Source organism: Buteo buteo, chromosome 10 (genome assembly GCF_964188355.1).
Source record: "Buteo buteo chromosome 10, bButBut1.hap1.1, whole genome shotgun sequence".
Lineage (NCBI taxonomy): Eukaryota > Metazoa > Chordata > Aves > Accipitriformes > Accipitridae > Buteo > Buteo buteo.
In genome coordinates this window covers 35974377-35987757 of record NC_134180.1, presented here as the reverse complement: position 1 = coordinate 35987757, position 13381 = coordinate 35974377, and the positions used below count along the sequence as shown (strand labels likewise).

The following is a 13381-nucleotide window of genomic DNA, read 5'->3' as shown; positions in this document are numbered from 1 at the left end:
AGGAGTATTATGGTTCTACCCATTGTTTTACATCTGGATTAAATTGTCATTTTGTGCATCTGGAGGTAGGTTTGTTCAGTAGGTTTTGGAAATCCACAGATGTTCAAGGCCCGGTCAGTCTTCTGGCAATGCTTGCTAGTGAGGAAGCTACACAGTGAGAATACCTATTCCATGCAAGCACTCCCAGCAAGTTTTGTGCCCCAGCAGTTGTCCTTGGATAGATCTTCTGTCTGCTCTTCCAAGACTGAAAAGAATCAATTGGCAAACTGCCAGTCTATCTCCCTTACTTTCTGCTATGCCTTTGCTTATCTTCTGTACATTTTCAGGTGCTAAAATCTTTTTTGTTTTTAATTCTTCCAGTAGCATTTACTTTTACTCCTGCCATTGACATGCAAGGAGGAACTGATGCTGGTGTAGGTTTGTTCTTGACATCTCCATCTTGCTGATGCTTTGCTAACTAGTGTAAAAGAAAGACAGGTCGTATCCAGGAGATGCACTGTTATTGGTATGTGTGAGAGGCAAGTGCAATCCTACCAGACAGTTCTTGTTCCTTACATTGGTCACCTTTTCAATTACAGATCTGATCTGCTAAAGTCTTGTCATTCTCATTCTAGTTTCTGTTAATGAAATGCATTTAACTGTCAGCTCTTGTTAACAGTAACAACACAGCCGAGGATTCATAAATTCCCATGGAAGTCAAATGATTGCTACCTTAGAAGAGCCCAGTCAAGTCCTTTTTCATCTTGAAGCTGGAGGAAGAGACAACCACAGCTTTCTTGATCCAGCGAACCAGAATATTTTGAACAATGAATCTATCTCAGACTTTTATTTCTGATTACTGTCTGAAAAGGTCTAGAAAAATATTCTGTTTCTAAGAACTCTGGGTTTTTGAGTCCATGTCATCACTCAGTTGTGCTCTCTGTATCTTGGATCTATCTCAAATTATTACTTGTTACCTGGAATATTCAAAAATTCAACTTTTCAAAAGCCAGCCAGACAAGTGCAGTCTGTAGAAGTGTAAACAGTTGTGTTTGGCACAGTTTTGACCTGTTCTGAAGAACTATAAGAATGAGAAAAGAATTAGAAAAACTGCTGTGTGACAAGACAGTCCTGGAGCTTAGTTTGTTTAGATTAACAGACAGCAGGCAAAGGAATGAATGACATGATCTGAGACCATATGTGGGGACTCATCAGTCCATGATCTGGGTCTGAGTACACACATAAGGAATATACTAACATGGAGGAACATGAAGGTTACTTTTCAGTATAATAGGGGAGGGCATAAAGAGCAGAATGTCTTGACACTGGTATTCAAGAAATGAAGATTCAAGTCCTTGAGGGCAGGCTTAAAGACTGTGGTGTATTTTCCCTGATATCCTGTTTTGAATTCAAAATATTTTCCTAAAAGATCTGTTTGCGGTTTTGTTTGTTTGTTTGTTCTGTTGGGGTTTTTTTTGTGAATGGGAATGGCTTCAAGGGAGGTCTTTGTGTGGGAATGGTAGATCAGCAAAGATGATCACAGTAGCCTCTTTCTGGCTTTAAAATGTGTGATTTTCAAGCTATTGTACAGTGCTAATAGTTTTCTTTTGCAACAAGCCCATATACCCAATGATCTCTTGGTCTTTCTTAGAATTATAGGGTTTTTTGACTGGAAAAATTGGGTACACTGCATATAAAATTAAATCATTTGATCTAATTGAAGTATTCTATGAGTTCTGGAGAGAATTTCTTCCTTTCAAATGACAAATTCTATTAGGATCACTAGAAGCTAGAGGCTTTTTCTTTCAACTGTCCAATGCAGAGGGGTTTACGGTTTGGTATTGTGTAAGCTTAATAGGGTAAAGAAGAAACATCACAAAATAAAACTTCATAATTTCTCGGAAAATCCAGTTAGCTTTTGCTGATGCCTCCCTGAACACTTGCCTTAAACAGAAGCTATTGGGCTGAAGCTGTATAAGCCCTGTAGTTGTTCCAGGTCTGCAGAAGCAGGAGAAAGATCAGCTTTGACCATTTGATCATTGCTGGCATGAATAGAAATGGTTTGTACCTGCATATTCCTCAATGACAGTTAAGTTCGTTACAGACATGGTGCTTTGTTTTACATCAAACATGGAAAATTTTTTTTCTTTATTTAAAAAATACAATCTCTAACCTGTAAAATAAAAAGCTGGAGCATGGATCTGGGAACAGCTAATTAAGTTGGAAGCAGGCCATGACTAACTGCTGGCATGAACAAAGAAAATAGTGTGGCCACATTCTTTATAAATGGATCGCTCAGTTCACATCTCTCTTATTTAGTCCTGGAGACAATACTGTGTTTTCCTATATTTGGAGACATAAACTGTATTAAACTCTGAGCTCTTACATGGTCTCAATGTGACTTTGACCAGTCGTCAAGGTGAAAGCTGGTATTTAGTTCTGTCAAGAACAGAATATTTTGTCTTTGGTAATCTTAACTAAAGTGATCACCTAAACTTCTCCCAGTATGTATGTTCATACTACCATTTAATTACCTGAAGAAGTTATCTTGCAAATTAGAATTACTGCCAATGATAAATTGATAAAATACAGTAGAAATGCAAAGTGGTCATTTACATGATTGGAACTACCTTAATGTAACTGGTTGATATTACGAACTTTGTTTTATACCACTCCATGTTTCTTAATCAGTACTTCAAGAAAACTGTAAGGGAGATGGAGCCTGGACATCAGTTTTGTGCTCTTCACGTGCTCCTGTGCTTTTCTCACTACATTCTGCTGGAGCAGGTTGATGCGCAGGTACCCAGCTGGACATTCCTGTTCTACTCGTGAGGAAAGCCTTAGGCCTGCACTGGATTTGGAGGCTTGCACTCAGGTTTTCATAAGCAGCTCGTGGTTCTCAGGTGCTGAAGTTTTAGTTGCTGACAATGACATCTGCCAAAGGCTTCTGGAGTCCAGATGAAGAGAGTTTAGCAGTTTTTAAAAATACAGGCCCTTCTATAGCATGTCTCAAATCAGATGCCTAAATAGTTAGTCAATCTTGAAATTTTTGCCTTTGGAATTTAAACTGTAGCTCCCCATTGATCCCATGGCAAGGCTCTACAGTTATTTGTGTTGCAAATGGAATAGAGGGGGGAGTGAATTTTCAGTTGTATGTAGCTTTCTCTTTTGATTTCTGTTTTATTGCTTGTTTCCATTCAGATGCACATGTACTGGTGGCCTGTTTGGCATTCCTCATCTCCCACAAGCCAGACACACAGTTCTGACCCACAAGTGGTGATAACGGCTTGGCTTCGTAACACAGCTACTGCCACTGGATTTTGTTCCTTTGCATGAATGAGTCCAAAAGGACAAGGAGGCCTAAACCAGCTGCAAGCTGACTAAAATTTCCCAAGGGATTGCCTGCAGGCATAAATGCATCAGTGTTGGGATCAGAGCAGCTGCCTCTGTCCTGTTAGCTAAGGATCTGGTTTGGGGCAGTATGGGGCATCTCAGGATACACAGCATATGAGGAATGGAATTTGGAGGAGAGTGTTCAGCTGCAGGACAGAATTATGCCTTGGTGTACTGTCTATTTTTTTTTTTTGTCTTCTTGAGACTCTTAAACTTCTCCCAAGAACAGCCTGGAATCCTGAGCTTCTATATGTTTGTTAAACATAAAAAAAGAAATTAACTTAAAAAAAAGAAAAAAGGCAGAAATATTTGACATCTATAGTTTGAAATGTTTCTCTTTGTCTAAAATTTTATTTAATAAGTCAGACTTTTCTGGGTGCTTATGGGTTACCAAATTAAAAAAAAAAAAACCAAAACAAACAAAGTAAAAAACAAACAGCAAAGGGCTTGCTGGTAAAGGGCAGATTTCTAGAACTAGCTCTGTAGTTCTCCTTCTGTACATAAGTGGATGTAGTTTTACATGAAGATGTATTTCTGGAAGCAGTTGATGCCATTGTAAGTAAGAGCCTGGTAGTCTCTGCAAGAACTGTCTTGTAAGTAACAAGAATATAACAACTGCATGTTTCAAGGCTCCACTGGAGAGTATTTCCAGTTGCCCTAAAAGATCAAATTATGAACATGCTTTGAGTTGTTTTCAGAACTCTCTTTATCCCAAATAATAATAAAAAAAATTCCTTCAGAGAGGGTATCATTAAATGGACGTTTGCCTATGTAACACACCTCTGTAACTACAGTATGTAGGAGTCTCAGTCTTCTAATCTCCTGAAAAAGCTGGAGATCAGGTCTTTAGTATACAGACCTGAACAGGAGTGAAAGTGCTGTCATCTGCTTTTTTGTCTCTTTAAAATACCGAATCCTCTGCCCAGAGATTACAAGCGAGGGTCTGGCTTTAGTGCTGTAATACCTAATTGAATTATGAGCCTAGGTGTAGTCCTGAGAGAGGACTTAGCACAAATTCTCATACTGATTTTGGCACTTAAATTACCTTTCAGCCAATGACACTTGCTTTAGTTTGAGTACCTGGACTGCAGCTACTCTGGGGCATATTTTTAAAGGTAATCTGTGCCTAATTCCCATTGATTCCAGCAACATGTCATGGGACAGAACCTGCTAACAAGAAATTAAGAATTAGCTACCTTATAACTGGCATACAAGGACCTGATGTCTACCACCCACAGGACATACCAAATGTGAGCTCCAGTAGGAAATGACAGAAAATTGCCATTAGTGAGAATTTCTGTGGCAATTCTTGACTTGAGACAGAGTTCAGGAGACTTTGGGGAATGACTGTGGGGAGCAGAATCATAATAACATTTGATACTCTGGTTTATGCCTGGGCATAAACAGAGCCAGAGTGTAAGAGCCAAAATCTGCTCTGAGCAGGGCTGATCATTTGCTAAGGAGGAGAGGGGCCTTCTCTCTCTCCTTGCTTACTAGTCTGTGTTGGTATGATTTGCTTGCTGGTTTCTTATACCAGGCTGATGTGCCATTGCCACTAGTGTGTTTGGCACTATTTGATGTGGAAATACTGAGTGGAGTAACTGTTACATACCTTTTATTAGCCTGGGCTTGTGTGACATCCTCCTCAGAGTTCAGGGAAGCTTATATACATGTGGGCTACACTGACATACTGAAAGAGCTCGGTTGAGTCACTGGGCTAATCCTGTGCTTTCACTTACCGAATACCCCTTGTGGCACTGACTCTGCTTTGGGAGGTTTAAAATGGGAGTGTGGAAAAGAGAGGCAAAGGACTATGTGAGGTCTGGAAAATATATCTTGTACTGCAAGATGAAGGAGATAATTCCATTTAATATAGGAAGCTGATACCACCATCATGCATGCATTCAGCCAGAGGGGCAAGGCAGGCACTGAAAACTTTAGCAGGGGAAGATATGACAAAAATATTTGGAGAGTGAAACTTTCAAATAGGAAAAAAAATGTTTCAAATGGGGAAGCAAGCTACCAAGGCAAGTAGCAGATTGTTATCTCATGAGGCCTGCAGGTGAAGACAAACTTTTCCCTCCCTTATGGGTGTGTCTGTAGCAGCTTGGTATTATCAAATGGTCTGTTGTTTAAAAAAGTCAGCCTAATTGAATTAAGGGTCTCCCCTGGCTTTTCAGAGTATGCGAATATTCCAAAGTTCATCACAATTTCCAGGGCTCCTCAAAGTCTAGTTTTCTGGTCCAGTTCTGCATGGCTTTCTAAAAATCTCCTCCAGGAGTGTGCTCTACTCCCCAAAAGATCAACAGCATTTTGCAGAGCTTGGCACCCTGCTGACCAGGGCTTCCTTCTATACAAACACATTAAGTAGAAATGGAAAACTTATTCAGAGAATGATACAAAATTGCAGATGCAATAATTATACTGGCTGGTGTCAGAGCACTGTTTACAACAAGAAATAATAATGAAACAACATTTACTTTATCCTTTTTCAGGGGCCAATAAAGGATAATGTGACCATCTTGAAAACGAATTTTTTTTTTAATGTTCCATATTGCCTTCATTAACTTTTTTTTTCTTTATTTCTTATTTTATAAACCTTTTAATTGAAGGGAGGGGGAAGCATAAGAAAGACACATTTTGGAGAAACAGCAACTAAGAAAAGTTTCCTCCTAAGTATTATTGGTTCCACTACAATATCAAGAATACTGCTGCCACTCTGTATCACAGCTCCTTGGATTACAGATTTCATTAAAATCTTTTGTTGAAGGTCTTTTCACAGAAAGTTTTTCTTTGGAAGTCTCATTTCATCCAATTAACTTTTCTGTATCTTTGAAGTTCAGCCAAGATCAACGAGACAGTGACTGCTTCTTCCTGGGAGGCAACACAGAGTAGTACAGAAGTCATATAGGGTAACAAAGCTTATTTTTTTATACCACAAAAGAGGTAAGGAGGATTTGAGAATCCTTCAGCTTTGGACACCTTTTGCCATTCTTGAGGTTCATTGATTTGACTGCTGGTGGAAAGGACTAGCCACTTGGGTGCTTTTTCCGTGATCTTTTGCTGTGCACATGAATTCAGTTGTGAGAACTTTGCAGCTATTAATGTGCTTTTAGATTTATTTACTATGCAGTAGTGCTTTGTGTGTTTGCATTTTTAAGAGGGATGGAAGTATCCTTGTATACAAATTCCTTGGATATAGAGCAGCATCCAATGGAGAACAGAACTAATACAAGAGAAGATGAGTCAGTGAGCCAAAGCGCTCTCCTTGTCTCCCCCAAAGGGTAGACTCCCAAAAGTTTACCTAATTAAGGAGGGCACTTAGGCCATGAGGTTAACAGCTGTTCAGGAGGCAACAGAGAGCTCCTTTAGGAGCTGAGGTTAGACTTTGGAAATAGTTCCTTGTGGGAGTATACAGGAAAAGTGCTGTGCACGTGTGCATGTATGTGCGTAGAATTCAGAACGAAGGGTTTAGATGCAGCAGCACCGACAAGGATGGAAATAGGTCAGTCAGTTGTTTAAGTGTTCTCTACGTGTTTCTTCTCTGTGACAGCTCTGAGTAGCAGTTGGAAGACAGCCTGGGATTTCATTTAGAAGCATGAACCAGAAGAAAAAGAAAAAGAGAAAGGAGGGGGTCATTTTCCTTGTTTTGATGCCCACGTGTCCCATTTTCAATTATCCCTCTCATCCACTCTCACTGGGATGCAGTGAGATGCCTACAAATGAGCCATGAGAGAATTTCAAAGGTTTGGATGCTCCATTTGGAAAACTGAAGGAAAAAATCTCTGTACCTCTTTGGGTTGTGAAACTTGACTTGAAATTGCTTGAGGACAAAGTTTCCCTTGGGGTTTTAGCATTTTGAAAAGCCTGAAGGACTTTGTGTACCTGATTAGGGGATTACTATCTTCATGTTGTCAGATCTTGCCCTATAGGTTCTGGACTTTACTTATTAGCTATACACCACCTACACTTTAAATATCTTTTGGAGTAATACAAGTTGGATTAATTTTGCTTAGCTCTTAGCCATCTAAAAGTTAGTCATCTGCTCTAGACTGGTGGCTTAGAGCTGTCTGTGGTCAGTGGGGCATTCCCAGAAAGTGATTTGTATAATCTATGGTAAGTAGGCTAAACTGCCATATGGACAGATTTCTCTAACCCTGTTAACTTGCAAGAGTTGAGGGGACTGGGGCTAGAGTGAGATTTATCTTGCCTTTCTTAAGCTGTTTAACATGAGTCGAGTCAGAAGATCTGCTCTCCAGCTGCCATAAATTTACTGATATCCATGCATATGGTTATCAACAGAGTTATACCAATTTACATTGACTGTGGATCTGGCCCACTGGATTTTTTTTTAATTTTATTTATTCTTTTTAAAAAAGTATAGTAGTACCAGATGTTGCTATCATTAACGAGATTCTAGTGCTGGCTCAGTAACCATACATGAATGGTCAGTCTGATTCCTTATTAGCACTGACGTGTTTTCTAAGAACATGAGAATTGCTACACAAGACTAAACCAACAGTCTATTTAGTTAAGTATCTTGTTTGTGATGAGCTAGTGCCATATGCTGGCATTGATATACTGGCCTCAATATGTTTTTTTCTTTCTTCCTCTATGGCTTCCTCCTTCTGTCTGTCTGTCTTTTAATTTTGAGATATTTCCAAATGCAACTTTACCCGTTTGTCACATTTTTGCCTGGGAATCCTCTATGTGTTACGATGGAAGCGACTATATTTGTGCCCTGAGTTTGGATGATGCTCTAGAAACAGTTCCAAACTTTGTGATTGTTCCCATTTGCTGTATGTCATAAACAGTGACAAAGTAAATTCTGCCACTCTGAATGTCTCTGTCTTCTGGCTAGGGACTCTCTGCTTTTTGTGACCAGGTGTTTGCTCAGCTCCTCCTCCCTTCCACATTTATCCCTTTTATTCTCACTGTGCTTTTCAACACTCCCTTATCTTTTAGTCTCCTCAGTCCTTAATTTTTTATCCTGATAACTGATCTACTGCTTTTACACATCTTCCCCACCACCACCGCCTGTCCCCTTGAATTGTGAATCTAACACATTTGCTGCCATTTGTCGTACTGCTTTTGCATCATCCCTCTTCCCCCCACCTTTGCCCATGACTGTCTAGTCTTATTTAATGTGTACATTCCGTTTTGTCCAGGGCTGGCTATTACTCTGTGTAGTACTCCCTTCAATCCCTTAAGTTTAAAAATTTCTCTTCAAAAGTTCTTGTCATCTGCTCAAATATTAGAGCAAGCAGCATGGCACAGTGGAGAAAGAAGCAACAGGACTAAAGAGATTTTTTTGATGTCAGACTTTGCCTTAAAATGTCCCTTTCTTGCAACAGAGGGTTAATAAAAGCCAAATGCCCCCTATTTGCAGTAGGACTTTGGGTTTTCACAATGTTGGAGGGGGGTGGTCACTTTGGGAAAACTGTGAGTTAGGTTAATGATCCTAATCTGCTGAGCAGTATAGCCACAGAGATGGCTGCAGAACATGTGTTGCGCCAGTGCGGAGAATGCCAGTGTTGGCAAATTGAAGTCCTGACTTATAATTCAAGGGGTGGGGGGAGGTCAGAAGAGCTATGAACACGAATCTGGAGACATACTTTTTTTGTTTGAGAATTGTCCCAATTATTGTGCTGATTGCCTCAGGTAATCCACCTTTCAGTTTTCAATGATATGCTTGTGTATTGTTCATTACTGGGAAGCAGTGTCAAATATTTCTGAAGGAGACAAAACTTTGTAATTGGACTTTTCTGCTTTATCTCTATCTCTTAACCTCCATCTGACAGTCATCTTGTCAAAACTGTCAAGAGAAGTAAAAAGCAAACAGCTTTTTTAGCCCAAATAATGTATCATATGTTTTCCAGTTAAACTTGAATATTGCATCCTTGGGAGTGGGGAGATATCTGTAGTGCTTTGGTCAAGGAGGGCTCTTTGGGTTTATTCATCCCCCCCCCATACACATCAGTTAAGCTGTTCTGCTACACTGGAGGGAGTATCAACACTAATTTGTTTTTAGCTTGGATAAAGTTGCCTGTCCCAGTCTAGGGCAAGTTTCTTTTTCATATCTGAAGATAATTTTGCTAACCTGGCATATTTAGCCGTCCTGCGTCCACTTGGTGAATGCCGTGTGCTGTTTATTCCTACCTCAATAATTACCCACAAGAAAATATGAGTAAATTTGAAACTGGGGTTCTCTCCAGATAAATAAGGCTTATTGAGATATCTCAAATCCTTATACCAGTATTTTGGATCTTAAACATTCAAATGAAATTCTTGTGAGGATATGTGGGTTTTGTGCACATTACTTATGGCTGAACGTCTGCCTGGACTTTCTGTGGGAATGACCTTGCTCAGAATAGTGATATTTCCTTTCCTGGCTGTAATCCAGAAGCATGGAAGGATGTATGCAGTTAAAATTAGCCAAATATTTTGCTGCTTCTTCCAGGGAGGGAGGTGATTTATTTACTTTTTCCAGAGTCCTGATTTCTATTTATGATTCTGTCAGACAAGTCCAGAATGATCTTGGATGATTCACTCAATCCTCCTCTGTTTCTCGGTCTTCTTAGTTGCAAAGTGAGACTAATACTATGCACCTGCCTCACTGAAGCATTGGAGGACATTTCATTAATGTTTGTGAAATGCTCCAAGAACCTCAGTGAAAAGCAAACCATAAATGTCTGAATTTTAAGGGATTTGATTTAGCTCTTGAAGTACAAAGTCTTTGGTTCTGGAAACCAAGAAAACTGTAGAATTGTAATGTCTGAATGCAAAATCTCCATCCCTAATAACAGGTTATGTGGAATTGTTCATAGTTTGACCTGAACTTCACTCTATTAATGTAGGATACCTAGAAATAAACCAAATAGCCATGTTATGGCATGAAACAGTCTATCTACTTGATAAGGTATTGTATTCTTGTGACCTAAGGGGAATACAAAACATCAGTAAACCTGTAACTAAAGCGTGGATGTCTACAAGGGTGGGGAAAACAGAGAAAGCAAGCTGCTGGACATGATTACAATAGCCAGAATGGTGAGGATGCCATGCATTTATGTTGTCTACCTGACTGGGATTTAGTGCAGGATGAATTCCTCTTAAGTTAATTTGGACTTTTCTAAATGCATTTAAATTCTTTTTTTTCCCACTCTAGAGAGACAAATGTTTTTTCAGATTTTTTGTTATGTGTAGTTTGTTAGAACATGTTATTTTTGCCTCTGGCACTAACATATGGATTTTCTATTTGTGTGACAAACAAGATAGCAGTTTACTTAGGAATTTTTGTTCCACCTGTTGCTCAAGATCCCCAGCTTTAAATCTCACTCTTTAGTTGGAATTGGTTTTAGGCATCTACTGTGGCACTTGATGATGTTACAAAAAATGTAAAAATTCAATGTGTGAGCTGCATAATTTCAAGTGGCTGTCCAAATATCAGATCTTTCTTTTCTGTGGATTCTTCTATCACCTTGCATTGTGCTAAACAATAATACTAATCCATTCAATCACCTTGAATATTTTGCTAATCTGTACTTATCCTGTGAAGCTCTTCAGTATTTAGATAGGAAATGCAAGCTGAGACCAGGGAAATACAACATGATTGTGATGTTCTTTTTCTTTTGAAGGAAGCATTTGATGTCATCTCTCTTAAATGCACATGCTTTCCGATTTGGTCTCATGTTATTGATAATCATGGACTATTTCTGTGCACTGCTTTTGTTTAGGAGCCATTACAAAGCAGTCTCATGAATCTTGCTTTCTTTCCTGTGTGGCAGTGGCATTAGCATGTTTCTTTCTTTGCTGTGTGGCAATGACATTAGCATGTTATTTTTGTATTTAACCTGCTTTGTTGGGATGTTTTGCTCAGAATGTTGTGTGGTGTTTTATCATATGGGGTTTATGGGGTTTACTATGGTGTTATTTATCTCGGTTCATGTATCTTTCATTCTGTTATTATCATATGTTCAGAAAATAGATGGACTAAATGGAAGAAGGCACCTGTGTCCTTCATTTGAATGAAACATAGGTTTGTATGAGTTAGTAAGAAAACGTGTAGGAACATGGCCTAATTTTTGAAAGGATGTTTTGAAAAAAAAATTGTGTTATCTTATTCCACCTGGATTTTCATCTTCCTTCTCATCATTTCTAATCCTGTTGCCAAAACTGCTTTCTCAACTTTAAAATCTTTCTGGAATTAAGTGGCTTCTGGATCTTGACAATGCAACATTTTGATACATGTGTTTGTCACATCCTGATTAGATTGGTATAACTCCTGCTCTCTCAGGTCCCTCTCAAAACTCAATTCATAAACCAGAGTTTCATACAAGATGCTACCACTAGGGTGATGAAACAGAGAAATTCAATCATATCATGCATAGGTTATCCATTTTCCAGAGGCAGATGGGAGAGATTGGATTTTCAGAGCTTTTCTGGGCTGTTTTGTTTTCTGTTTTTCTTTGCTTTTGTTCTTGTCTTCTGGGCTTCAATAAATTTTCTTTTAAAGTGGAGAAAGTAATTTTCATCTCCTCTTTTCCACCATTGAATCTGTTCTTTCCTTTTGCTTCCATTACACGTGAGCCACTTAATTTTGTAAGCCTCAAATTTGTTTACCTCCATCTTCTCTTTCAAGCACATACATGGTCAGGGTGACCCATTTTACTAACTACTGTCAAGGTTTGCTTTATTTTATTAATTCTGCCCTGTGAGTTTCTGATAGGGATACCACAATGTTCTTGGCAGGCATTCAGGTCAAGCCAATGTAGAGGAATGGTTTGATTTTGAAGGTAGTGAGTTGCTCTTTTCTCTACATGCCTCCAGTAATCCCATCTCATGAGCCTTACAAACAAGCTGTCTTGCATTTTTTTGTCAGGAGGCAAGAATGAGAATCAGCTTTTGAAATACTCAAAGCTGCGAGCACTAACCGCCAAAATCAAAGAACTAAACCAGTCCACAGTGGAAGCCACACCACCCAGATCCTAGTCTTAGCTTAAGCAAACCAGATATCAGGACTGTTGAATAGTTCTCTGTCTTGCCTGCCAAATATTGAAGTACTCCTCAGCACAGAGTAGAGATGAAGGGACTGATTCCTGAGCCCCATCAGAAAGATTACCTTGTGGGATGCATTGGGAAAACGAGGACCAGCACTTTGCTTCATCATATCAGAAGCAGTGGTTTTAGAGGCTTAGGAGTGTAGTCTGAACTAGTGTTACTCGTTTTCGTCAGCAATGCTTCGAAACAGGCCTACCACGGGAGGCACTGCAGGTGCTAAAGCAGTGAGCAAGACTCTATGCAGTTAATCATTGCTTTTACTGCTGTGGGAAAGAGTAAGCTAATGGGCAGATCAGCTGGGAAGATGAACTTTCTTCATTTGTCCATTTACAGCTCAAATGAATGTCTACAAGAATCTGTAACAGAAGCAAGCCATCTCCCTAATCACTTCATAATCACTACAAGATCACTGCACTGTCAGTTAGAAGGTGTAGAAAAGGGACCCCACCTCCAACGAGTATTTTGAGTTTTAGTCCCATGTCAGTTTGGATATGGGCAGAGGATGAATTTATGAAAATAAAGGAAGGGAAAATATAAAATTCAAATAGACTTTGCAGGCTCATAGAGAGACTTAGCTCAGTGTGAGTTCTTTAGAAGCTATTTCTGTGGCTTTCTCTAGAAAGTTATTAGACTGTTCTTATTTTTCCAAAATCTGTTCACCATTCTGAATTTTAACTGAGATTTTAAAAGGTCGTCTTTGTTAAGGAAAAAGCAACATTTGACAAAGCTGGCTTATTTTTGACAATCTGGGGGGTAGCAGTGTATGAAGAGAATTGTTGTTACAGCCCCAGTGAATGAATCAGGCAAGCTTCATCTTTGCTTCTAACTTTGCTAAGGCTTTAAACAGTTTTTGAAATGTTCTCTTCGCTCCAGGCTCCCTAGTTCTCAGTCTCCCTGTGTGTCTAGAGGACACTGTCAATATCCCCCTCCCACCTCTATATTCTGAGGATGA

The 13381-nt window shown here is 39.3% G+C and overlaps 1 protein-coding gene across 1 annotated transcript in view; it reads left to right on the top strand.

Moving 5' to 3' along the window:
* Positions 1 to 13381, top strand: part of AGBL4 (AGBL carboxypeptidase 4) — a 957921-nt gene that overhangs the window by 769149 nt on the left and 175391 nt on the right. The window lies entirely within an intron of this gene.